This window comes from Brachyhypopomus gauderio, chromosome 16 (genome assembly GCF_052324685.1).
Source record: "Brachyhypopomus gauderio isolate BG-103 chromosome 16, BGAUD_0.2, whole genome shotgun sequence".
Lineage (NCBI taxonomy): Eukaryota > Metazoa > Chordata > Actinopteri > Gymnotiformes > Hypopomidae > Brachyhypopomus > Brachyhypopomus gauderio.
Window position 1 is genome coordinate 15513735 of NC_135226.1, and position 25571 is coordinate 15539305.

The 25571-nt window shown below is 47.8% G+C and overlaps 1 long non-coding RNA gene across 2 annotated transcripts; it reads right to left on the reverse strand.

Moving 5' to 3' along the window:
* Positions 1 to 1621: 1621 nt before the first annotated feature.
* Positions 1622 to 25311, reverse strand: LOC143477497 (uncharacterized). 2 transcript variants are annotated; one of them, XR_013121564.1, is made up of 5 exons: positions 24268 to 25311; positions 13189 to 13368; positions 9627 to 9781; positions 7546 to 7622; positions 1622 to 5673 (listed from the first exon to the last, which is right to left on the reverse strand). It is a non-coding gene; the product is annotated as an uncharacterized LOC143477497 (long non-coding RNA). The 2 variants fall into 2 exon arrangements; XR_013121565.1 differs by lacking the exon at positions 24268 to 25311 and adding an exon at positions 23599 to 24228.
* Positions 25312 to 25571: the final 260 nt, after the last annotated feature.

A 25571-nucleotide genomic window follows, 5' to 3' on the forward strand; every position in this document is an offset into this window, starting at 1 on the left:
GTACCTTGGCTGCCTTTGCATTGCATAGAAAATGGGCTAAAACAGCTTGCTGTAATATACAGAAACATTGTTGAGAATAAAAAACAAACTTACACAAACCTTCCAGCTCTGTATTCAATTTTGTGCATTTTAATTGTTGTGCATACCTGGCATACAGTCTCTTGCAGATATATTCATATTTTGAATCACACATCATTTGCCTGAAAATGTCCATTTTTAAATCAACAACCATGAGTGAAATGTTTCAAAACAGTTTATTTTATTATTTTTTTTTATCTTTTCCAGACAAACACATTGATTTCTGGACCACAGTAGAGGATGGAAACCTTTCACAAACATTTTTATTATTATCATTATTATTATTTGAAAATACAAATATAAAATTATACTTTCCACATCTGAGATGTGAGAGACCCCCATCCACTTTAGTTTATTTTACAACAGGGCTTGAGCAAAGCCATACAAGAAGACCTGAAAGATGCTTTCAGACGACAGTCCGTTCAGTCAGTCCATGCGGTAAAAAGTCCGTTAAAAAATGGGCAAGTGTTAGGAATGGACAAGGCAATCTGGGAGGCGACGGCCTCCGTGGACACCAGGAGCGCAAAAGATCTCGAAGGAAGCGTCAGGACTCAAACCCTTCTCTCCTAACACCTGCCCTTTCAGACCCACAGAACAGGAGGGCGCCCCGAAATGCGTAAGGTGTTCGGAACACGTTCCGTGGCTAAGCTAACCGCTCTCCCGCGCCTCCGTGCGCTTCGTTAGCGCTTCGGTAGCGCACACTGCCAAGCGGGCCCTTCCACAACACCCGGGCTTCAAGCGTCTCAGTGAAGACTGAGAGGATCAGTGTTGACTACTGGACTGAATTCTGTGTGGCTGATTCAGTTCAACTAGAAAGATGACCAATGAGCATGACGAGGCAGCTTAAAACAATTTAACAAAGATATATACACTATACATATATATCCTGTATCTGTATACAAGTATATACATATGTCAGTACAGTATGTGGGTTTGTTAGTGTGCATGTTGGGTGTGAGTGTGTGCACACACAGTGTAGCTTGTTGGGGGTGAGTGTGTGTGTGTGCACACAGAGTAGCTTGTTGGGTGTGTGTGTGCGTGTGTGTGTGTGTGTGTGTGTGTGTGCGCACACAACATAGCTTGTTGCTTCAATAATGGGATGATCGTTTTGACCATTTCCTAGCACTTGCCTCTAGATTCAAGTTTAAATGGATACGGTAGTTCACTCCCAATATCACCCAACACCTTCCAGGTCATGTATTTTTTTTTCTTTTCTGATTTTTTTTTAAACCAACAATTATCCAATGGTTTAACTAGTCTAGCAAGATGCATAACATTCATCTGCTGCAAACTGTCAATGAAAGACAAAATAATGGCAACAGAGCCATGCTACCTTAAAGTCCAAGCTACAAGACCAAATTAGGGAGAAACACCCTGACAGAGAGAGATCATAAAGACTATTAAAAAGGGTTGCCAGTCTTCCTTTTAATCAAGAGCCAGGTCATTTGTTGCATTTTGATTGGCCAGTTCGTTTTACTAACATATTTTGACTGGCCAGTGCATTTTACTAACATATTTTGATTGGCCCGTGAATTTTACTAGCATACTTTGATTGGCCAGTTCATTTTGCTAACATATTTTGTTTGGCCAGTGCATTTTACTAACATATTTTGATTGGCTCGTGAATTTTACTAGCATATTTTGATTGGCCAGTTAATTTTGCTAACATATTTTGATTGGCCAGTGCATTTTACTAACATATTTTGAAAACCTTTGAATGTTAAATATTTGCAATTATTTTCTGTCACTTATTCTATATGCTGTGAATATAACACAAGTTTGTTTTACTCTTGAATATACCGCAACATGGGACTTTTCTCCACTAGACTGTGTTGCTACGTCTAGCCGTTTAAGCCTGTGAAGTCAAATGTCACTTTAACACTTGGTCATTTAAAAAACCTCATGTTCAGAATATTAACACAGATAATGTAATGGGCACCATAAGTAGATACCTTGTATGGACTCCCCTGATCTGGGGTCAGCTCAACAGCACTGCTTAACCTATAAGAGCTGATGTTTGTGTCTGAATGAAATCTGAAACCACATATCAGAGACGCAGGACCCACAAAACTGAGAATCTTTTTAGCTAAATCTCACAGTTAGAGGAGTTAGGATTAGCTCAAATTCACAATCCCTGAGAACAGATTTCATTCAGAAAAAAATAGCATTTGACTTGATAGTAAATTCTGCTGAATCCTTTAGTAACTATACCTATCTTGAAGATGCCAAACAGCTGTTTAGTAAAGACAAATATCATATGAATTATTTTGGAGGTTAACAGCATTAATTTGTAATTGAGCCTTAGCTTTGATTAATTTGAAGAACTGGCACTATGATTGCAGAGTACAAAAATAATCAATGTAATGTTTCAGATGACTGAGAACTAAAGTATATATGAATCTATGCAGACATAATAAAAAAGTATTCAAAAATAGTGGAGCCATGGGCCACTGGACCTTTTTAAGAGTATAAATATCAAAACCTATTACAGTTTTATCCGTATCTATAATTATATAGGCTATATCATCATTACTCTGGTAGAACTTACTAAAAAAATATGAATTTTTCATTCATGTAATAAAATCATCCTTTCCATAATTATAGCTTGTGTCCCTCTTAAAAAAGAATGAAAAGAAAACAGTTTTGCATATTGTGCATTAGCATTTAAGGTAGTATGGCACACCCCTTATAAACATTCACGGGTGGGGATCCAATTAATGCCTCCTTTACAGTTCTGTCTGACACCAATTTCTTTTTCTGGATTTTAATATGAGAGCTTTGGTTAGTTGAAACCATGTGTCATCAGAAAAAAAAACATGAGAACAGAGATCAAATGAAAAACAAAATGGCAATGAAAACAATGTTCAGCATTCGTTTTGTTTTTTGTGTGTTTTTTTTTTCATTTAAATGATTATCAAGAGAAAGTTCTATCCTTACTGGTCCTACATCTGCTAATAACTACAGATCTATCTTAACGTTGATTACATAACATCTACAGCTACCCACTAAGAGAGAGTGAGACAGAGATATAGAGAAAAGAGCAAAAGGACTTGGGGGGGGGGGGGGGGGGGGAGGAGGTGGGGGGGTGGGGTTAACCAGGGCAAGAGAAGGTTGAAAAAGAACAACAGAGAAATGTTTAGACCACTACACTGGCATCAAAGACAGCACTCTTTTACAAGGTAAATTCTTTTTCCTCTTTTGTACACACTACTGAAATACAATGATCAACATAAGATTATTGTATGATGTGACAAGGAATGGAGAGATATTTTCAAATGATAAATACAGTACGTAGTAACCGCAATATTGTCATCATTATATTTAACATAATTATTCACTTCCACAAAAATATTGATTAAAAAAATCCCCTGTTTATATTTGTCATGTTGGGGATCATGTTGTTTTGGTTTTTTTTTAATATTTTATTTGTTTTTTAAATATTTTTTTTTTGTATGTGTAATTTTGTCTTTTGAAACAGTTTAAACAGTTACCAGGAAACGGTCTTTGCCTTCACTTTTCTTATTACACGTTCAAGTCTCCACATCTATAAGGAATTCAGCATTCTGCATCACTTGTTAGTAGTAAATTCGCAAAAAGAGAGAAAAAGAAAATTAAATATATCTGCAGCAAGGATGAAGACCAGCATATATCAGTCACGTTCTAGTTCTTAAATATCACTCTCAGTTCACCAAGCATATATCTTAGTATCATTTCTACCTCAACAAATCCAGTCTCCACGTGTACATTATATGTGTAGCAGCTGTGGGTTTAATTCAGTTTTCAGTGTTTGAGGATCTGAACTATTGCTACCAATAAACACATCTGTAATGTTGCCAGATCATATACATAACAAATAAAGTCCTAGAAAAGCGCTTGTCCAGAAGCCCTGGCTTACACTCAACATTAGTGAAGACTGGCTTCTGGGAGAGTCATCAGGGAAATAACGTTTCCACAACCGTCCTTCATATGATCCATGGTAGAGAACGCCCGTTAGCATGTGCAAATAGAAAACGATAAATTCTTTCTCACAGTGCAATGATTTAGTTTAATTTCAAGACAATCTTTTTTTTTTGTTTTTAATCTGTCTAAAGATAAAATAAATTAATTTGTTAAGTCCTCTAAAATACATCCCACAGGACTGAGGTAATGGTACAAAACTGTTGCTTTCCTAATTGATTAAGATAAGTCATAAATGACTTAAAAAATCTTGAAATATTGCCTTTTTTTGTTCCGAAATCAGGCATTACGTGTACAATTTTTCTGGAGACGTCAAGGGAAAACTACAAAGTCAAAAGTGAAAAAAGAGAACACAAAAATACAACAAACGTACCGATTACAAAACCTCCCTAGCTCTGAAGGATGGTACTTAAAAACACCAAACAGAAAACATGTGCTTTGGATTTAAGTTACATTTGTTTCATTCTTTTTTTGTACAATGTTGATTTCTGTCTACTTTGTAAAGTATTTTCTTTGAAAGCTGTGCACATCTGATCTCACTATATCTAGCCAATATGCTGGTATGCCACCTGCACAGTTATAAAGCCAACAGTATTTACAGAGCAAGGGAACAGTGTTTTATTGGGGTTTTGTCTGCAGGGTGGTTAGGACGGCTTTTGTGCTACAAATGGATTTCAGTCCTTGCACTGAGCCCGAAAAGATCTTTTTGCATTAAACATATTTCAGATTGCGCACAGTACATCCTCTATAACACCATCACAAAAATATGGTTCTCTTTCTCTGAGATGGTTCAATGCAGTGAGCGGTGTAATATTTACAGTAATATTTTCTTTTTAAATCCCATTTCACAAAGTATTAAAAGGAAATGTATTTATTTTTTTATCGACAAAAAAGAACATTTATAAAAAAGGACTGTGAAAATATTGTAGTCCTCTTATTGCCCAAAATAGATAATCATGGTTAACGAGACACCAGATGAAACGAACAACGAAGCTACCCAGACTCGTTAGTGACCCTCTGGCGGCCTTTGGGAAAAGACGACCTTTCACCTTTTGGGAACTTCATTTTTCCTTGCTTGTGTGAAACGAAACCTGAATGTGTGATAGCCGAGTAGTGAGAGCGATGAGGTGATTATAGCAACGTTAATATACGCACGCACACGAGAAAGAAAGTGCACATTTACAGAGTACATCTCATCCGAACACGAATAATGAAAAGCATTTAAAAACTGAAATCAACCTTAAAGGCTGATAGACACACACACACACACAAAAAAGAAAAACGGATAAAAGATGTCAAAGAAACAACCTCGGTGAAGGGGAATGGATGATGAAGGGAAACCAGCATTAACATCGTCCATCACGTTTTAGGGAGATACAGTAGGTTAAAAAGAACATGAAAGCCAGGTGTTCACTATAGTACAGCAGATCGATGTTTTGTTTAAGTTGTTTTTTTTTGTTGTTGTTTTTTTTTTCTGAGATGATTCTGACAATTCGTTTTGTTCTTCGGATGGTGCCATCTCAAAATCATCTTCCTCTGTTCGACTCCGTAGTGCTTGGAGTTGGATTGGCCGTTACCTGTGCACAGAACCGATTAGAAATTCCGGCCCGCCTTCTCTGGACCTCCCGATAAACTCTGCTGAAGGAAAACAGAAGATGCACAAGCCTCATAAACAGACATCTTCGACAGTGTAAGGGAGACAGGTCTCTGTTTCACACGTACTGCATCTGAGCCTCTAGGCTTCCGTAGTTTAAGCGATTGGTCAGATTGGAGTTTTTAGTGCTGTATTTCCCTATAGCCTCACCCACCGATAAAAAAAAAAACACGTAAGTTTTTGTGTTGAGAGAGACATCAAATGCCGTTAACTCCCATAAAGCGATAAAGTGTTGTCTTTCTTGTTAAAAAATGATTAAATATCCATTGCCTCTTGGGGACCTGTCTAAGCCAAAAGCGCCAAAACTGTTAAATTCCCTGAAAATGGTAATATGAATATGGGTGGAAGTTGTAATTTCTGAAACTCACCCCCGAAGCTAAGGAAATTTAGAAGTGCAATGGTTCACATCGCAGCAGCACTTGACTCTATTAGTCAAATCCATGGCGTGTGCACATACAGTGATAACTGTGATAAATGACAGCGTGCTGCTGGCTGGAAGCAGCGGTTAGCTCTTCCTGTTGGGGCTCTGAAGCAAGAGCCCGTCTCCGCCGCAGAAGCCCAGATGCAGAACGTTCAGAGCTCATCTGAAAGGGGGAGCGTGCACTAGTGTCTTCAGCAGGAGTGAAACCCTATGGGTGGCCATGCACCACTAACGCAAGGCTGGTTTACACAAACTGCACGGGTCTGTTGCTTTCTATGGCAAGGCAGTGTTGTTTGGACGCATCTAAATAAACCAATGAAAAAAGCGTTCCGTGAGCCCGGTGGACTGGAACACTAACGTGTCTCCGCTCGAAATCTTTCGGCGAGGTACTATTTTATTCCTATTATAAGTGAAAATAAGTTCTGTAATATCGAGGGTTTTGTGCGCAGTAAAATAACCTCCACATACAGCCCACAATAGTCCCTTCTGATGTCTTTCTTGTTCCATGACTGACACTGTTAAGAGGAGTTTAAGGCACTCAACACGAGCGCCACAGCAACTCCTGGTTGAACCACACATACACATCCAACCAATTACACACGCACATGCACGCATGCACACATGCACACCGGTGATTAACCCTAAAGGCTGGGGGGGGGGGGGGGGGGGGGGGTACAGCTCAGCACCTGAAATGAATGGACTGTAATTGGCTTTATAACTGCAGTCAATGTGGGAAACTTTGCATTTTTTGCAAAAAAAGAGAGATAATCCCCAGCAACATTACATCAGGCCTGCAGTTTCCTTTTAAATGAGAGTCATGCTCTGACTTCAAGGGTCCAGCGTCTCCAGGTGCGCGTGGATCAAAGGCCTCAAACACCTGTGCAGATTATCTGAGTACAGCACTTCACACAGGCTGGAATCAAAGGCGCGCAGCCTGCTAAGAGCGTCTGCGACCCGCGCGGACGGGGCGCGCGATTCACCCAGCGCGGCGTTAGCCATCGGAGAAAGCAACGGCGCAGTTTGAGTAGACCAACTCACACACCTACACACACACACCACAAGTGTCAGGGACAGACAAGCAGGGAAGGTTGGTGGTTAAGAAACACACACACACACACGACAGCAATAGCAACAAAACAAACGAACCAAGCAATCACACCACCTTAACACGTCTATTCATTCGGTTAAGAAGCCAAACGCTAATGGCCGAAGCTTTTAAATGGTTTACGAGGGGCAGTTTTCCGCTACTTGCTAAAATCGAAGCCCGCGGGACCATGTAAACGCTTCCTGCCACGTGTGCGGGAGATCGGCATGCAACACACAGATCAGCAACAGGGGGGGGTGCGAGGGCACATGCAAGGGGGGGGGGGCAAATAAAAACAAACATATAATGAAGGGATCTATCATAAGTTCATAAATCATTAAAGATATCTACCTCAAATGAGATGGCAACCAACCACCTGTTAGGTTTCAATGGTATCCATTTGTAAAAGCTGTCGCAATCAAAGGACCCTAAAAGTGTACAGTTAGTAATGGTGTCAGTAGGCAGTTCATGGACGAAGGCTCGTGAAGCTCTTCCTGGTCAGCAGGCTGGATTTCAGTCTCTCTATTGCCAGCATGAAATAGCATTTTTTTGTTGTTATTTTTGTTGTTGTTTTTTTAATGATAAATTCAAAGCAATAGTAGTGACGTATCATGTCTCAGAATCACTTATATTGTGTTTCTGATCATGTAGTTTTTTCAACATGTGCTTTTTACATTAGGAATGCATATCTTTGCACAAGCTCTGTCAGGACAAAATGTTTGCAGTTCTTACATTCATGCTAACAACGGCAACAGTAACAATATCATCATGAATATTCCACTTCATGCACAAAATTGCAAAGAAACCATGGTAAGAACAAAAACCCTCAGGAGCAAAGCCAGACTTCCACCTCAGCAAGCTGTGAACTTCCGCGGGGCGGGGTGTGCTGTCATTGGGCCGGCGCGATGCCTCCGAGGACCTTGTTTGCATCCTTGTGAGGACCAACAAGGGCAGGGACTTCGCCCGATTGGAAGGTAGCGCTGTCAATCAGCGCAAATCAGCAAAAGTGTGGGGTCCCGCCCCCATTCGACTCTATTTAGGTTAAGAGCTCCTTTTGAAAGTCAACTGCAAGGTGACACTGCTACCCTGAGCATACGGAGTGAAGCTAACTAGCAGGCCGTCTATTTCTCCAACTGTACTTAAGGGAAAAGGATGAGTAATGAAATTCTCGTCTTGAGTTTCTCCCGGCCGCGCTGTCAGAGCCGACTGTGGGGCCGTGTGAGCGCACAGGTGATCCAGCCGCTCTCTAAAGGCTCTCTAAAGCTGAAAAACGGGCGGGGGTGAAGGATGGAGGGGGGGTGTGGAGGGCCAGCGGGAGTCTCCACACGCTCCTGCGGAGGCGTCCCTTTGCTGAGGCCTCCCCTCAGGCTCTCTCCCCTGGGGGCCCCGGGCCCCCATCACTCCGCTCCACGCAAGATTAAAAAGGGCGGAGGGAATAGAGAACGTGGCTTCAAAGGGCAAGACAACATATTCTTATGACAGACTTCTTGGCGAGGGTTTATTATTGCCTTATTGATTTACATACGCACTCTGTCCAGGGGACCTTTCAAAGGCCGCGCCTGGTTGCCCCCACAGTGTGGCCGGAGGAGAGGGGGCCGATCATGAAATAGAGGTCTCTGTGCGCAAGAAACAAAATGGCTGTTTGAAAATGAGAGTGGAACTAATTGTGAGACGTCTGTCCTCCTGGCTGGCACACGAACAAAAGGCACGGTGACACGCCACACAGCTGATGACATGCAGCACAAAGTTCACAGTTTGTTCTAGGGAAGCTGACAGAGAGAGTTGTGGGTAAGGGGGGGGGGGGGGTGTGGACAGGGAGGGGAGGAGAGAGGAGGGGGTGGGAGGGGGGAGGGAATGTTGGCAATGCAATAAACGCACGGAAAAGCTTCCGAGCTCCTGCTTGGCACTAATGAGAGCATGATTCCACATTTCAGAGGCAAACTTCAGACAAAGACGTCCTTCTTTTTTCCTCTCACGACTGTTTGCAATAATTAGTATCAGTAAAACATCTTTATCTTTCACTCTTTCCGACTGGGCGTGCCGCAGCAAGTACGTGTTTGAGAAGATCTCAAATGCTTAGCGTGCACCTTCTTAAAATCTTTTTTGGAATAGTAAAATCACGAGTCATTCTTTTGGTCTTGATCTCTCGTTTGAGGGAGGACATAATTAGGATTATGCTCATAAGGAACAGAAAAACTTTCAAACTTCGAAAGCGTTTGTCGCGCGCGGAAAAATCCGTGCAGGTGCCTCTACAAAGCCGTCAGCTCTGGACGGGGCGATTCCCCCCCGAAGGGAGAGTTGAACAGCAGCATTGCCTCATTGAGACGGGCACGGGGAGGGGGCTGAGTGGGTGAGATGGGGTAGAGGGGGAGGGGAAGGAGGAGGAGGAGGAGGAGGAGGGGACGCGTCAGCGCCCCCTGGAGGGTACTTACGGCGATGCTGTGGCCGAAGCCGGAGCCGGGCTGGGGGCTAGCTGCGCTTATGTAATTGCCGACGGCGGAGTCCTGGCTGGTGGGGCCATACAGGTCAGCCACGGGCCCGGGGCTGCTGGCTCCTGGGAAGGCCCCCGGCCGCGGGGGGTTGGTGCCTGCCACACAACACGCCGACACTAGGGTGAGCCATGAGGGTAGTCGTGGGGCGGGGGAGGGACGGCGGGGGGGTCTGCACGGCTACGCACGCTGAAAACAAGCCCGGCATGCAATAGTTCTTGCCAAGACAGAACACCCAAAGCGCCATAAATCAACAGCTCTGCGTAGAGATAAGAGAAGTCAACCAGTAAAGAGGAAGCAGCGTGTATGTTGTCTATGCACCAGACACTTCACAGATGAACAGCACACTGAAAATGTTTCGCCGGCAAACACCTTACAGTAATAAAAACCGTGTTTGGGTCTGTGCATAGACACATACACGACAGCCTGGATGACACTAACCACAGCGCGTCTACAGTAGCCGCTCGCGCCTGCCGCCCCAGTTTTCATGGTACGTTTTCTGTCAGTCATGCAGACAGAATCGCTTGCTCATGTTGGACACATCTACTAAGCATTCACTTGGCATGCACACTACAAAGAGGAGTGTTCCTAGGCGTTAAGTATGCAGGAGGAGCGGTTCCTTGGCGAATGGAGGTGCTTTTTGAGAAGGCTGGGGACTTCCCTCTAGGGGCTTCTGTAATGTTAAAGACTACCAGTGAGAGTGAGTTGCTGACTTGTAGGTCTCATTCATTATCATAACCTCTCTCTCTCTCTCTCTCTCTCTCTCTCACACACACACACACACACACACACACACACGCACGCACGCACACAAAGCTCTCGGATCTTTCCCCAATCTCGTACCAAGTGCTCTCTCTCCTTTTGCGGTCGTCAAATTTGACTGCCAGTTCTTGAGTTCTTCTCAGAAATTGCACGGGGGATTGCGCCACAACACCCCCTATCTAATCAACACCTGTCACTGCCAGAGGGCTCTCCTTCTCCCTCTCCTCCTTTTTTAAATATATGATGGTGATTATCTGGCCGTTAGCATCGGGGGGCTATTGGGCCTAGCGCGCGGCCTGCCAGCCAGGAAATTGCAGTGGGTGTCTTGAGTAAAGCGTGTTAAAGACTGAATCATTGAGTCATTTCCACTGAGAGGGTACAGTTCATCTCTTCCTAGAGCTACGAATGACACATACCGCAACTGCCCCGGGGGGCTGGAACACAGCGGATCCAGTGGTTGGCTGGCAAAATGCAAATGCTAGCAAAACAGCTAGCCTGGAATACTGGGAAGGGGGGTGGGGTCGAGAACAAATGAAACCATGGTGACCAGAGGAAGGGAGGAGTCTACGGAGACAGAGGGAAAATTAGGCCCATTACAACAGAGAGATGACCTCTCTGTATGACTGCCGCTGAAAGACAAATTAAATAAGTCTAAACAAACACACGTATTGAATTAAGCGGAGGTTCTTGGAAACTTTGCGGCCCCGTACTGCGCGATGCTCATTTTTCTCTCCTGCACAGCCCTGATGACAGTTCCATTAATAAGCGAATATTAAATCAAGTCCCCCCCAGCCGGAAGCCTTCACGTCACCGCCCATTGGAAGGGGAGTCTATTAATGCGTCCGACTCCCAAACTCATCGGGGTAAAAGATATCTGCGAAGAATAAAATATGGAGGAGAGGCCTGGCGGGCTAATGTGCAGGAGCGATCGCGGCAGACAGGGGGCGCCCCAGTGCCGAGGGAGCGTCTGCTTTATGGAGCGACAGCGCCAGGTAGACAGGCAGGTGAGCGGACGACTGTTTGTCAGTCACAGCTCCCACTTTGGAAATGTCAGCTGAGCAACACAGAGAGACAGCTACTTCCAGAGAGGAGCAGGGAGGGGTGGGGCAGGGGTGGGGGAGGGGGGGGGGCATATATTCATTGGTAGATCTGAGCGCAGCCAACAAAAGATGGATATCTCAGACAGGCTACGTGTCAGCAGGCAGAGGAGAGACGATGCTACTTCTGACACTTCAATGTGACATCTGCCGCGCGTAGAGAAGAAGAAGAAGAAAAAAAAAACCCAGCCAGCTATTGCCAATAGGCAAACAGATTTCACCCGTCTCTTCAAGCACGGAAGTAAATGCCGGAATGTGCCGGAATGTGCCGGCAGCCGTGGCAGAGGAAGCGAAGGCGAGTCTTTCCGGTTGTCGGTCGAGGCGCCATTCTGCGTGCGCATCCGTTCGGTTTCCCTCCCGAGTACCGATCCGTTCAAAGTTTCCCTCCCGCATAAAAAAACACACAGCCGTGTCTGCCAAAAGCCCCACACATCCAGTGTATCGGAACCTACGCCAACATTCACAAACTCTTGGGGTGCAGCCTAACCCCCTCTGTCTCTTAGAAGTGCAAACACGCTCATAAATGAGGGTTTCGGAAAACCATGCTTTTTACCCATAATCCCGTGTAAGTGACAGTGCATCCTGTCCCTCTCCGATGACTCTCGTGTTTCCATCGGGCTGAGGTTAATAAGGCAGTCAGAGGCTACACGTGTCTCACTGTATAAACAGTAAACCACACGGCCCATAATGGCCCTGTTCTGCTGAGCACAAGCACACATGTACCACTTCCCCGTAGAGGGGATTTAGGACAGCGCAATGTCAACAGTTCCTCCGCACAACCTTTAATCTACGGTAGATTAAGTCCCAGAGATGACAGCAATTCCCCATGTTATGAGCCAGCTCCTTCTCAGACTCATCTCGAACACAACAGCTCTGTCATTTGACCTCCACACGAACGACTAGCTTACGGCGTAATCCAGAAACCATCGGCACCCAGTTTGCTCGGCCTCACACACACGTCCGTGCGGAGACACACGGTGTCAGGGGGAATGTTAACGTCAGCGCCACACAGACAGCTTTGAACTTTATGAGTGGTCCATCAAAAAATATGCCAACATTAATTGTGTTTGCTTTAAGGAGGCTAGGATGATGAAGTGCTCTGTTCCCATAATAGCAAACTCATCTGCTACTTAGTAATAAAACCGTGATGCAATATCAGGGAAAGAAAAGACATAAATATAACGGCCAAGTTTGTAAACGGCGAGAAGCAAATCTTTATCACTGTACCGTGCCTGCAATATATACAGGTATGTCTAGATATGCCCTGCACTACATGTGCGTGCTCATTTCAGGTCACTAGGGAGTTATGGAGAAACGCCGGCACGGCCCGGCCCGACCTGCCCTGGCCCGGGCCACGGATCGCAACATCTGCATATACACAGGAGAAAAATGCACCGGCAAGGCTAGCGCAGGAAAAGTGAAAGCAGTGCGTAAAAGAGCTAAAATCAGCATGCAGTTCACGTCAGGCAAACCGGCGGGCCGTTACGATTCTCTCTCTCGTCCGCCGCGCACCCCCCCCCCCCCCCCCCCCCCACCACCAACCCCCCCCCCTCTCTTTTTCGCCTTCAGGTCGAATGAATGGCTGGGTGATGAATCAACCGCATGAATCAAATCAAAGCGTTGAAGGAAGGAGAGGCGGTACACACCTGGGCTCTTATACTGATCCGGGCTGGGCAGGTGCTGGAGGGGGGAGGTGCAGGAGGAGGTGGCGTGCTCGCTTTGCAGCAGCGGGGCCGCCTGGGGGCCCAGGGAGCCATAGTCCGCAAAGGAGAACGGAGGCCCCCGTTGGTCGCTTGGCGAGGAATAGAACCCGTAATCGGGGAAGCCTGGGAGATACAGGAGTATAGGGGGGGGGGGGGGAGGAGGAGGAGGAGGAAGGGGATGGGGGGGGGGGGGGGGGGGGGGAGTGACTCCGTCATTGGGATATACGACGTTGTACATGTAATGTCATGACTGAGTGCTTCATTATCTCTGTGGCGTGGCGTTATGGAGGAGTGGTGTGGCATGAGGAGCGGTGTCAGTCCTAACGGGTTCTGCTGTTGTCCCAGTGCTCCCAGTAGAGGCTGTAGTGGGCAGTGACTGTGTGTAGGTGCCGGTGAGCAGCCTCCTCCCGCCCGTCTGGCCCCTGGACTAACCATTCCATCCACATCCCTTCGTCAACCCTACGTGATTCCGCCGGCCTCCCAAACCCTCCCGAAGCTCAGACGACTCCAGGCAGCGATGTTACGACGGCGATAAATACGTTCGCATTTCCCTTGAGGAGCTTCTCAAGAAGACTTCAAAAACAACAACAGCAGCACTCGAACTCTTAGGCGACGGACACCTTCGCTTCACCTCCACTTGCGCGTCGGCATTGAGCGGTCCCGGAGAGGGTAAACGCGGCCACCGCGCGTGGGTAGCACACGCAATCTGCCGTGTCAGCCTTCAACTAAGGCTCCGCGAGTAACGCGCTACGAAGAAAAGAGTCGGTTTTGGAGATGACTCCGAGGTTACCAACCTCTCTGTGTTCTCCTTCAATACACTAAACTTTGAATTAAGGAGCACCTTACGCTTTATGTACGGGACCTCGGCGCAGTGAGTCAGCGTGTGCTATCTTTAGGAGCTAGTCAGAAGCATGTTTGATGCTTGGTCTTCCTATAAGCCAGACTGGCAAAATATCTTGAATGCCTGATCACAGAATAAGCTTCTTGATTTCGACTGCAGTTACAGCACGCGTTTTCCAGGGGGCGGGGGGGGCAACAATATAAATGGATTTAATGCATTTAATCAGATGCTAACGTAATTGGATCCACATCGTACGCAGATGTACTTACATGTAATAAATTCATGACTGATTAAGAAGGGCAGTCACATGACCTGAGAAGGGCAGTCACATGACCTGAGAAGGGCAGTCACATGACCTGACCGTGATCATCCTATGCTGATCTTCCTGGGACACTTGTTCTCCACTTCACCCGAGTGTTAAGAGTGCCTCCTCATGCTAGAACCTACCGCTGCACTGCTAATTAGCTAAAGAGGAAGCAACATGCGCACCGAGCCCAACACTTAAGGTAAAAGGTCAAGGGGCAAATGTGAAAGAGGAGCTATCCTCTGATGCCAGGCAGCTGCAAGACTTTCCCATACCGCTCAGTAATGAGCAGCTCTGGTCCCACTAGCCCTGTCCACTAGCCCTGTCCACTACCCCTGTCCTCCAGGAAGACCCGCCTGGTCTTCTACAATCTCAACACATCTCTCCCTCAAGGTACATGGCTCCTTTCGGCAGTGTGGCACCGTGTGAACCCCTGCTATGATTCTCACTCCAGGGCAGGCAACAGTAGGGAAGTCAAGGGTTTTGTGTGTGGGTGTGTGTTGTAGGAGTCTTGTCGTTGTTGTGTGTGGGTGTGTGTTGAAGGAGACTTGTAGTGTGTGGGTGTGTGTTGAAGGAGATTTGACATTTTTTCATGTGACTCAGCCATTAGGAGTAAATGATCGTGTCTTTAAGATAATGTGGAGGGCACTGTCTCCCCTGTCAAGCACAGACAGGATAACTAGGCATCCTATCAATCCGTGTGTCAGAATGAACCCAGTGTCCAACACCTGACATGCCTACGTTTACTGTTTACTATCTTACTCCATATGCCTACCTGTTATAGTCTTTACAGAAAAAGCCCTGTATCAACTCCACTACAGAGAGCAGCATAGAACTTTTCAAATCTGGCTCACAAAACGCTGGCTCAGTACATTTTTACTGAAAACTAGGTTCCTTGAGAACTTATACATCACTGTAGTTTATAACCGCAAATTAGCAGAGCCCGTGTGCCCTATCAATACAAAAATCTCCATGCCTTTTCAAGTAATGCTGTACTAGATGCATTCCAATGTTCAAGCTTTGTGAGTGTGTGTGTGTGTGTGTGTGTGTGTTTCCTTTAATTGCAGTTATTGGAAGAAAGAGAATGCTGAGCCCAGTAAGCTCGGGGATGGGGGAATGCCTGCTGAAACATCTTTAATCATTTAAGGAAGAGCGACCTCGCAAACGCACTCACGCCGGATCCATTTTTGATGGGCTGCTCTAATAGATGGGCGTCCTTGAGTTCAAAGAGAGGCCTGGACACGCCCCTTCATTAGCCAAGCTGCCATCCCAGTCCTGTTCCCTCTCATCTCCCTAATTAGATCCTTAACAACAAACAAATGAAGACCTTTTAATGCCAGCCTGCGGCGTGGCCTGTTCTAGTTGCCCGAGCGACGGCAGGGGCGGCGATGGGGGGGTGGGACCTCGCTTTTGTCCGCCGCCCCCCAGGCCTGCTCGCCCGCACAATGCCGCGCCCCCGTTGCTGCTCACATGAATATTCGGGGCCTAATTTAAGCATAGCGGGCAAACGCGGAAATTAACACGCGCACAACAAATACACCTGGTTCCTTTGTTTGCGCCGACACGGCAAATTAGCACTGGAAAGCTGTTCATTTTGCCGCTGTGACAGCAAAGGTCTTATCTAATAAAGGTCTGTAGAAATTACTTTGATTATGCAGGTAGATCATTTCTAATGATAGCACTATCTGAAGCAGAAATGTGGAATAAAATGCGGTTAAAAGCACCCATTTACTGACTACAGAGAAAGCCATCTGGCAGAATCGGGCTGCTTGATTACCTTCGCCAGCTAATTCTCTCTTTCTGAGCGCATGCAAATGATTCACTTTGACCAAGTGGAAGTGGGCACGCAGCGGGAAAAATGGAACTGAATTAAACATTGTCGTTTTTAAACATCAAAAGTTGCCACAATAATGGCTCGGCTCAGATGTTCCGCCGAAGCCTTCACTGCCAGTCAGCTCCAGAGTGACACTACGCAGTGTGTGTGTGTCTGTGTGTGTGTGTGTGTGTGTGCGCGCGTATGTATGTATTCCCGCTCTCTTGCATATTTACATATGAATAATTTCCTCGAACGTACAACCTCATGGCGAGACAAAGCCGAACACATTCAAACGAACCCCATTCAAACGAAGCCGTTCTCCCACAATCCCCCGCTCCTTGCTCAGGCCTTGTCCTCCTGCTCAAAGCCAAATCTAATTACTTCATAATGGCAAGTTATGGGGGGGGTTGTTGGCCGCGTGCATCATTGACAGGTGATAGATGCGCAGACGCACTTCGGCCGACTTGATGAATAGCGGTGCGGAGAGGCGTGAGGCGCTGGTGCGTTGGGCGGACGACGCGCCCGCGTCTGTTCTTCATCCCAACTGCCACCGCTGAGCGGAGACGCTCCAGAGCTCCGGGCTCGTGTCTGAGCAGCTGGACGCGGGTCATCCAGATGTGCCTTTGGCTAGGCAACATCTGCACGGGGCCCAGCAGAGCCCCAGCGCCCCCCCCAGCTGGCTTTGAAGGGGTGGGGGCGGGTCGGTGAGACCGGGGGGGGTGGCGGGGCGATGCACAGAATGACTGCACTCTGGAAGGTTGTCAACCGCACCATTAGAGGCCCCATCTGGGCCGCGTCGGAGCGATCGCCCAGATGAAAGCCCTTTTTTCCACCCTGCTCTGTGCTATTACACGTAATGCCTGATAAAACAGCATCAAGAAAAGATAGATAAATAGATGAATGCATGAATAATACGGGCCTTTTATCAGCTGTTATGAAACAGAGAGCCGTAATTTGTTACTACTCCGTGTGTAATGTGAGTTAGTAGGCCTCTTTGCTTTAATGCAAGTTAGTGGTCTCTGTATCATTTATACCCAGCTGGCTATCAGGGGGATTACCCCAGGGGCCCATCAGGGGCCTCGCGCTCCGGGGCCTTTAATTTCCTCCGTACAGCACCATTCCTGCCCCTCTAGAGAGCCGCACTATGGCCACATATCAAACCAGCCCTCTGCGCGGTACCACCGAGCGCTGGGCCAGCACAATACTCAATACTCAATAATACGCAATAATGTCGCTGAATTCCCGCCTTGTCCCTGTAGACGAGACGAGAGAGGAGTGGGACAAATGTCGGAGCAGCTAGCCCTGCGATCGCCAAGGGCAACACACTGGCAAAAAAAAAAAAAAAAGTGCCGTTTGGAAAGACTTCAAGACGGCGATCGGTATCAGAATCGCACGTCAAAACATCCCACGTGAGTCCAGACAGCAGAGGAGCGTGAACCAAACCGCAGCTTCAAACGTGCTGTGCAGTTTCGTCTTCAGCGGCTTTCTGAGGCCCATCAAACTGGGCCATTGTCATGGAGATGAAGTTCACAGTTTGAAACCCAAATAAGCAGGCGCTTAAATCGCTCATCCCCCTGCAGAAAAACACACAGATTTGGTTTGTCCTATATGTTACAACCACATGCAGACTTATTTCTGTTAATCTAGCAGAAAAGTCCTAAGAACACCGAAATGTGTTTGCATGGCAATTTGCTATGATGTGAAGTGTGTTAATGAAGGGGGGTGTGGGTGTGGGTGTGTGTGTGTGTGTGTGTGTGTGTGGGGGGGGGGGGGTCGTCTGCAGTCTGCAGCTGGATCTGGCTCTGCGGATCCCGAATGACTCACACCTCAGCCGTCAGCACTACATTACCACAATTAGCCTGCTGATGCCAGCAAAATATCGCCATTTAAAGTACCTTTTCATTGAAAGGACGGAGGAAAGAGCTGACATTTTGCGCTGCGACTTTCAAACAGTTTTCCGCAAAGCTCAAGGACCACAGCCAACCTTGGAAATAACATTCCAGACAATCATCCGCTGCAGAAATGTCAGACGCGGTAAATACATCGGTGCGGAGCGGAGAGGGAACCCACCTGCGGCCGAGCAGAAGAAAACGAAGAAGAAAAGGGAAAGGCAAAAAGGAGAACACTGGCTATCTTTAAAAAAGCAGAGGAGGAGCGTCTCCTCACGCAGGTGCGCCTCCTCACGCAGGTGCGCCTCCTCACGCAGGTGCGCCTCCTCACGCAGGTGCGCCTCCTCACGCAGGTGCACCTCGGAGAGCTCCAGACTCTCTCGGCTCCTCCCGCTTAAACAAGGCCAAGCTCACTCGCTTCTCCTGAAGAGCGTCAGTGAACTTGTCAAATGTTCTTCTAAATTAGCCTCGAATTTCAGAACGTGTGCTATTAGCCTTTCCATTTCCACCTGTGTCATCTTTTGTAGAAGAATTATTACCTGCCTTGACTGCCCCCAGAGGTCATCATTCTCTATTCTCAAATGAATTTTTTGTAGCCAATAGGTGACTAATTATCATTACTAAATTTCCTTCTTAGCCACAGGTGGCAGCTCATCTATAGTCTATAGCAATGCCTCATCACACGGTGCTATGGATAGATCTCAGAAAATTACATTTAATGAAACTAATCAAGCAAATACCTTTTAGAGATTTAGTCTTAGACTCAGCTTGCCAATAGATCTCGTTGTCGCACACACACACGCATACACACACGCACACACACACACACACACACACACACACACACAGATGGAGGGAAGCAGACAGCTCGAAGCGATATGGAGAAAACACACATCCGTCTTCATCAGGAGGAGTGACGGATGAGTATGAGGTGCGTTTCGCACATATCCCTCGTCGTTCGGACGGCTGGTGCCGGAGCCAGTGACCGACCTCCGCACGCGTGAGGCTGGCCCGAGCCCCCGCGAGCAGATCCAGACGCTGTGACCCGCCCGCAGTCCTGTACACACCACCTAATGCAGACTGACGTGGTTCCTCTGGGCTACATCCCCACAACCCCAACAGCACCATTAGAGATGTTCAGCCTGACAGCAGAGTGGAGAATGAGACTGTGTGTCTGTGTGTGTGTGTGTGTGTGTGTCCATTCTGTACAGGTGTGTGTGTGTGTGTGTGTCCATTCTGTACAGGTGTGTGTGTGTGTGTGTGTGTGTGTGTGTGTGTGTGTGTGTGTGTGTGTGTACGTGTCCACTCTGTATAGGTGTGTGTGTGTGTGTGTGTGTGTGTGTGTGTGTGTGTCCATTCTGTACAGGTGTGTGTGTGTGTGTCCGTCCACTCTGTATAGGTGTCTGTCTGTGTGTGTTTGTGTGTGTGTGTATGTGTGTCCACTCTGTATAGATGTGTGTGTGTCCACTCTGTATAGATGTGTGTGTGTGTCCGTCCACTCTGTATAGGTGTCTGTGTGTGTGTGTGTGTGTATGTGTGTCCACTCTGTATAGGTGTGTGTGTGTCCACTCTGTATAGAGATGTGTGTGTGTGTGTGTGTGTGTGTGTGTGTCCACTCTGTATAGGTGTCTGTGTGTGTGTGTGTGTGTGTCCACTCTGTATAGGTGTCTGCGTGTGTGTGTCCACTCTGTATAGGTGTGTGTGTGTGTGTGTGTGTGTGTGTGTGTGTGTGTGTGTGTGTGTGTGTGTGTGTGTGTGCATGTACTTCATTTTGTTCTAATGTGGGAACCAAAGATTCAGAGAGACGTGAGACATTCTGAGGACATTCTGAGGACATTCTGCATTTCTCCACCACAGAATGCTAATCCACTTCTTTTACTATAAAACAAAAAAAATTGCTGAAAAGAATTTTCTCTCAGTTGCTGGAATGAAGGTTCAGTTCGTGTGTGTATGAAGAGGTGAAGAAGGGGCCTGTGTGTCTTTAGCCAATCACGTTGGGTCCAGCTCAATGTGCCCGCCTACTCGCTAGCTCCACCGCAAGTTCTGTGTTCGTTTGGTCCCCAGCGCGGCAGGCATGGGGAAGAGAGTTCTCAGTTCACCACCACCACCAAGACCACCCACCACGTGAGGAGTTGAGGGTGGATAGGAACTGCTCCGAGTGTTTGGTGTGGATAGACGTAGTCCACAGAGAACCAGAGCGGGCTGAAGGTAAACGAGGAAGAAACCAACATTGACCAGGTTTCCAAAAAGCAAAAAATAAATAAAAGAATAATACATATCAGTCTCAGAAGGGATCGACTACCAGTTTGGACGCAGGGGACGAGGTTTGCATACGGAAAAGGAGACCGTGAGGTACAAGACTACCGTGCAAATTCATTCTGCGTTTGGACAAGACAACAAGAATAATCACAGGTCTCACCAGGTGCTAGATGACAGACAAGATCATCTACTGGATCTACAGGACATCTGCATTCATCTCTACCAAGACCACTACGAGAGGAGCATGCAGTCAGAGTCAGAGTCACAAACAGGTCTGGGCTCAGGCAAAGGCGGGAAAGGAAAGGGTTAAAGAGAAGGATGATGCAACTTCTGGGAGAAACCATGGTGCTGAACTCAAAGAGAAACAGAGAAATGACAAATTAACTCGGCTTGAAAGCTGGAGAATCTAATTGGACGCAAGATGGGTAGATGACGTACGCAATCTAATGTACAAATGTAAAAAAATGAAATGTTTAAAAAAGCATAAAAAAGTGTAGAGTAGCATAAAGATAAAGAAAATGAGAATAAAAAAAAAAGGTGCCAGGAGGAGACAGGGTAAAGGGTGAGGAGGCGGGGTCAGAAGGTGGGGGGCGGGGCAAAGGGTGAGGAGGCGGGGTGAGAGGGTAGGGAGGGGTGGGACAAACCTTCCAGTGGACTGTGACCAGAGGAGAGTGTGAAGGGAGGAGCCAAACTCCTAGTGTCTCAGATTCACAGACACTGGCTTTCAGCTGGCCCAAACCAAGCAAGAGAGAAACAACACACATACACACACACACACACATACACACACACACACACACACACACACGACCAGCAGGTCAACATCCATCAACACACCAGCACTTCCTTACCATGTCTACAGTCTATAGGTCACAGATGATGTTTGCGTCCAGCCTTCTGGGGAAGCGTGAGAAGTCTTTCTCCTCATCCAGCGCGTCTACACTGTCAGCACTGTGTATGTCACACATGCTTGTGTGTATCTTGGCCCTCGAGTGCAGGAGAAACGTTACTTCATCTCACTATGTACTGCACAGAAAGTCCATGAAGATACTGAAGACCTACTGGGCGTGACTTGACTCCTCTCCACGTTTAACCACCAATATCCTGCTGCCTCCGCTTACGTAAAGGAACGAGTCGAATGAATCAAATCTGCTCTGCTGGGCAAGGAAGCTCTCTTACACAGAGGTGTGTCCACAAGGTTTTAGAAAGTATTCAGGGCTAAGCACTGCACATTTCACATGCCCAAAGCTTATATATCATTTGTTTTAAAAGCACATCCTTTATTAATGATAATGAAGGGATCTCCTAATCGCAGGTCCAAACTGTGGACCGTGAATCTTTTAAAGAGTGGCTTAAAAATTTCAAGCAGTAAATCAGACCACTGTGCCACTTATGTGAGCCTAGCTCGGCTTTTCAAAGGAACGTCCAATCAACAGACAGACAGGTGTGGACGTTAGGGCGGGGTTTCTAAGAGCATGGTCGTGACCATACTGAGTCCAGTTCTACAGTCTATCCTGCAGCACAGTACCACTGCAGTTTACTGGGAGTAATTTAATTCATTCAGTCTTGTTCCTCTTCAAAGAACATTGTGTATTTATTTCCTCTGATGGTATGCTTCCTGTTTGGCTGTCACGTCTCCAAACCGAGCGGAGGAGACAATCACCAGAGGGCCGTAACGGTCGGGGACAATCCAGAACCGAGCGGACCGGTCCCGTGCCGAGCTTGCTCCAGCATGTGGTCCCGTCAAACGTGGCCGTAGCGGGCGCTGCTCTTTTGGCGGGAGCTCGTCCAGCTGCGCGGTTTCGTCCGCGGCCTTCGTGACATTATTTGCGGGGGCCGGTTCTGAAAGCCCGCTTTCATCAGAGTTGCAGAAAACCTTGGCCAGACGTTAAAGCTGAACCCCCCCATCTCAGAACGGAGGCCCACGCAGACGCCTCTCCCGCCCTCCTCTCCTGGCGGTAAATGTGTGCACGGGGGGGGGGGGGGGGGGGGTGCGAGGTGTAAATTCATCCCGCCGCTCGAACTGGAAGGGTAATAGATGATGAAGTCCCGTGAAAAGGTTAGCATTAAATGTCAGCGCACCGTTCCTGAAGGGGAGACCCCAGCACGAGGGTGGCTGGGGTGCGCCCCATCTGTTGCCTACCGAGTTGGAGCGAAGGGGAGGCCGGCTGGCCCACGGCGCCCCCTAGCAGACACGCTCCGTATGCGCCGTCAACAAGCATAGAGTCAGTCTGTCAAATTTCAACCTCCAGTCTAAGAGGAAGACAGAAGGCACTGAAACGTACATCGCTGTGTCTCTCTCGGCTCCTGCTTCCACGGCATAATAAAACCTTTCCTAAAACACTGAAGGCTGTTCTAGCTGCAGCAGCACAGTGAGCTCTAACTGAGACATTCATTTCTCATGTGAGTCTCGTTTAAAGCTTCAAGTGTTCTCCGAACGAGTCTGGTGCAATTCACACCCAAAAATGGAAAGCAAATGTGAAGTGTGGTGTTCCTCTCTCTCGCACTCTCTCTCTCCCTCTCTCTATTCTTGCGGGCTAAGTTCTTTTAGCAGGGCGCTAATCAGAATCAGACATGTCTGATTGAGTGGAGAGGCATGACTGATTGGACCGGGCTCTGTCGGCGCCGGTTGGCTGGACGTGGCGTGCACCCACTTCTCCGCCTGTCTGTGAATTCCACCGGGCAGGAGCTGGTTGTCTTCTCGAGAGCAGGTGCTCACGGAGAATGCTTGAGTGTGCGCGTGCGTGAGTGCGTCTCGTAGAGAGTGTACGTGCGTGTGTGTGTGAGAGAGAGAGTGAAACGGAAAGAATAGGTATGTAAGAGTGTTTGTGGCTGTGTGCGTGCATGTGCGTGTGTAAGCATGTGTGTGTGTGTGTATGTGTGTGTGTGTGTGTGTGTGTGTGTGTATGTGTGTGTGTATGTGTGTGTGTATGTGTATGTGTGTGTGTGTATGTGTGTGTGTGTGTGTGTGTGTGTGTGTGCGTGCGAACTCGTGCACATGTGGCAGCTGTCAGAATCTGGGGACACATCGCACTTGCACTCAGACCCCATTTTCTGACAGCCAATTAGACAAGGCCATCATTTCCTGCAGCGCTAAAGGCCACTCACTGCAGTAAAGGCCAGAGAGCGCCCCCCCCCCCCCCCCCCCCAACACACCCCCGCACCCCCAACACCCCCTCCCCCACACCCCCAACCACTCCGCCCATGGCCTCTGTTTATTTATTTACGCATCCTCATGGCTTACGGGCAAAGTCAGATTGATTGATTAAGCTATCTGGCCTCCCGATCAATATCTGTGGTCAGAGGAGCTGAGACCGGGAACTTCTGAATGTGCAGCCTCGGTCTAAGCAGCCACGGAGGACCAGGGCAGGTTCCGGAGAGTTCCGGCCAGACGCTAGAGTGATTACGTGTGGATGAACTCCCTAAAAACCATGAGAAATGAAGATACTCAGTCACACGGTCTGTGTTGGGTGACAGTGTGCAGGGTTAGGAAAACAACACTCCATCCACAGCACAGTACATCAGGGTGTGAGCCGCAGCGGCTGGCCCTGAGCTCTGACCTACCACCAGCTTTTGCCTGCTCCAACCCAAGCGTTGTAATAATGCAATATATGGCAAAACTGGTCTCAGATCAGCTGCTAGAGCCAACCTCTGTTATCACAAATAAATCACACCTTCTGTAGGTTAGGAGAGGAGGAGGCCTTGAAAATCCTGCTCCTTCCTTCGCACTGCACAGTCTTGGTGTGTGTGTGTGTGTATGTGTGTGTGTATGTGTGTGTATTTGTGAGGGCAGAGGCGACTCCCTGTGCATCAGGAGCGAGCGGCAGGCACACGCAGGCCGGGCCACGGCGTGTACCGGGCCCGGTGCTCTGTGGTGACAGCGTGTAGCCGCCTCCTCCCTGGGTCGACCTACCTGATCCGCGTGCGGCCGCTACAGCTGCTGCTGCCGCCACCGGACCGTACGCCGTCGCGGGGAAACCTGTGAACACACACGGGGGGTCGGGGGGGGACACACAGCAGTCACAAGGTGAAATATTGTCCGCCGGCTGATGAAAAATTAGCTGGTTGCGAGCAGACGTGAGCCTGCAGACGTGAGCCTGCAGACGTGGGCCTGCAGACGTGAGCAGCAGCCTTTAATATCGCTAGGAAGCTCCGCTTGACCCCTTACGCACTCTCGAGTGTCCACTTGCCCCCTTATGCACTCTCGAGTGTTTCTGCATGGATGGGCTCCCTCATTGCCTGCCTATGTGCCCAGAGCACACACCTGGACAGCCAGCTACCTGGTTCAGCATCTCAGACTCCAGCCAACTTAATACACTCATTTACGAGAGTAAATTAATTAGGTTAAAGGGATGAAAAAATTAGTAATACAATGAAAAAAATTTCTCTGAAATACAAAAAGAAATCTCTGAAGTCTCTGAAAAAACAAGAAAGAAAGCAGCAGAATTTAAGAACAGTATATCCTTCTGAAAGATCAATGAAACAGCAAACAGGGGACATTGTGTACGCTGGTGCGTAATCTTTTGTCCAAGTATCATTTTCCACTCTGTGTGCCATTGATTTTGCAGCTCTAGAAGAATTATGAGATGTTGGTTCAGTCGTTAGTTAATACTGCAAATCGGGCCAGGAAGACACCGTATTTATAGACGAGCAATTACACTCTCCATAGCTCAGCACAAAGGCTTGTCATAACAGGAGCCGAGGGGGAAAAACAGGAGGAGAGAGGAGAGGTTGCCGGGCTAGCAGGCACCCCGTCTGCTGGCCGCAGGTCGCCTGAACAGTCCTCCATCCGGGGCGGAGCAGATGAGGAGGGTGAAGCCCAACCGTGGAGGACAGTGACAGCATGAAGACGAAATTAAAATGGACACGCGCTCACAGGTCACTGGAGTCCTCTCAGGTCCCCGCTTATGGCAGGGCAGGGACGTGGAGTGGGGGACGCAGTGAGGGGGGAGGAGGGGGACAGAGAGACGGGGAAGGAGGGGAGAGGACGAAAAAGAAGGAAAACATGGTTCAAGAGGAAGACAGACAGACGGAGACGGTGAGAAAGATACGCAGAGAGCGACAGAGAGGGAGAGACAGAGAGAGAGACAGATACAGAGGGAGAGAGAGACAGAGGGAGAGAGATATTGAGGGAGAAAGAAACAGAGGGAGAGAGAAAGAAAGAAGGAGAGAGAGAGACAGAGAGAGACACAGAGGGAGAGAGACAGAGAGGGAGAG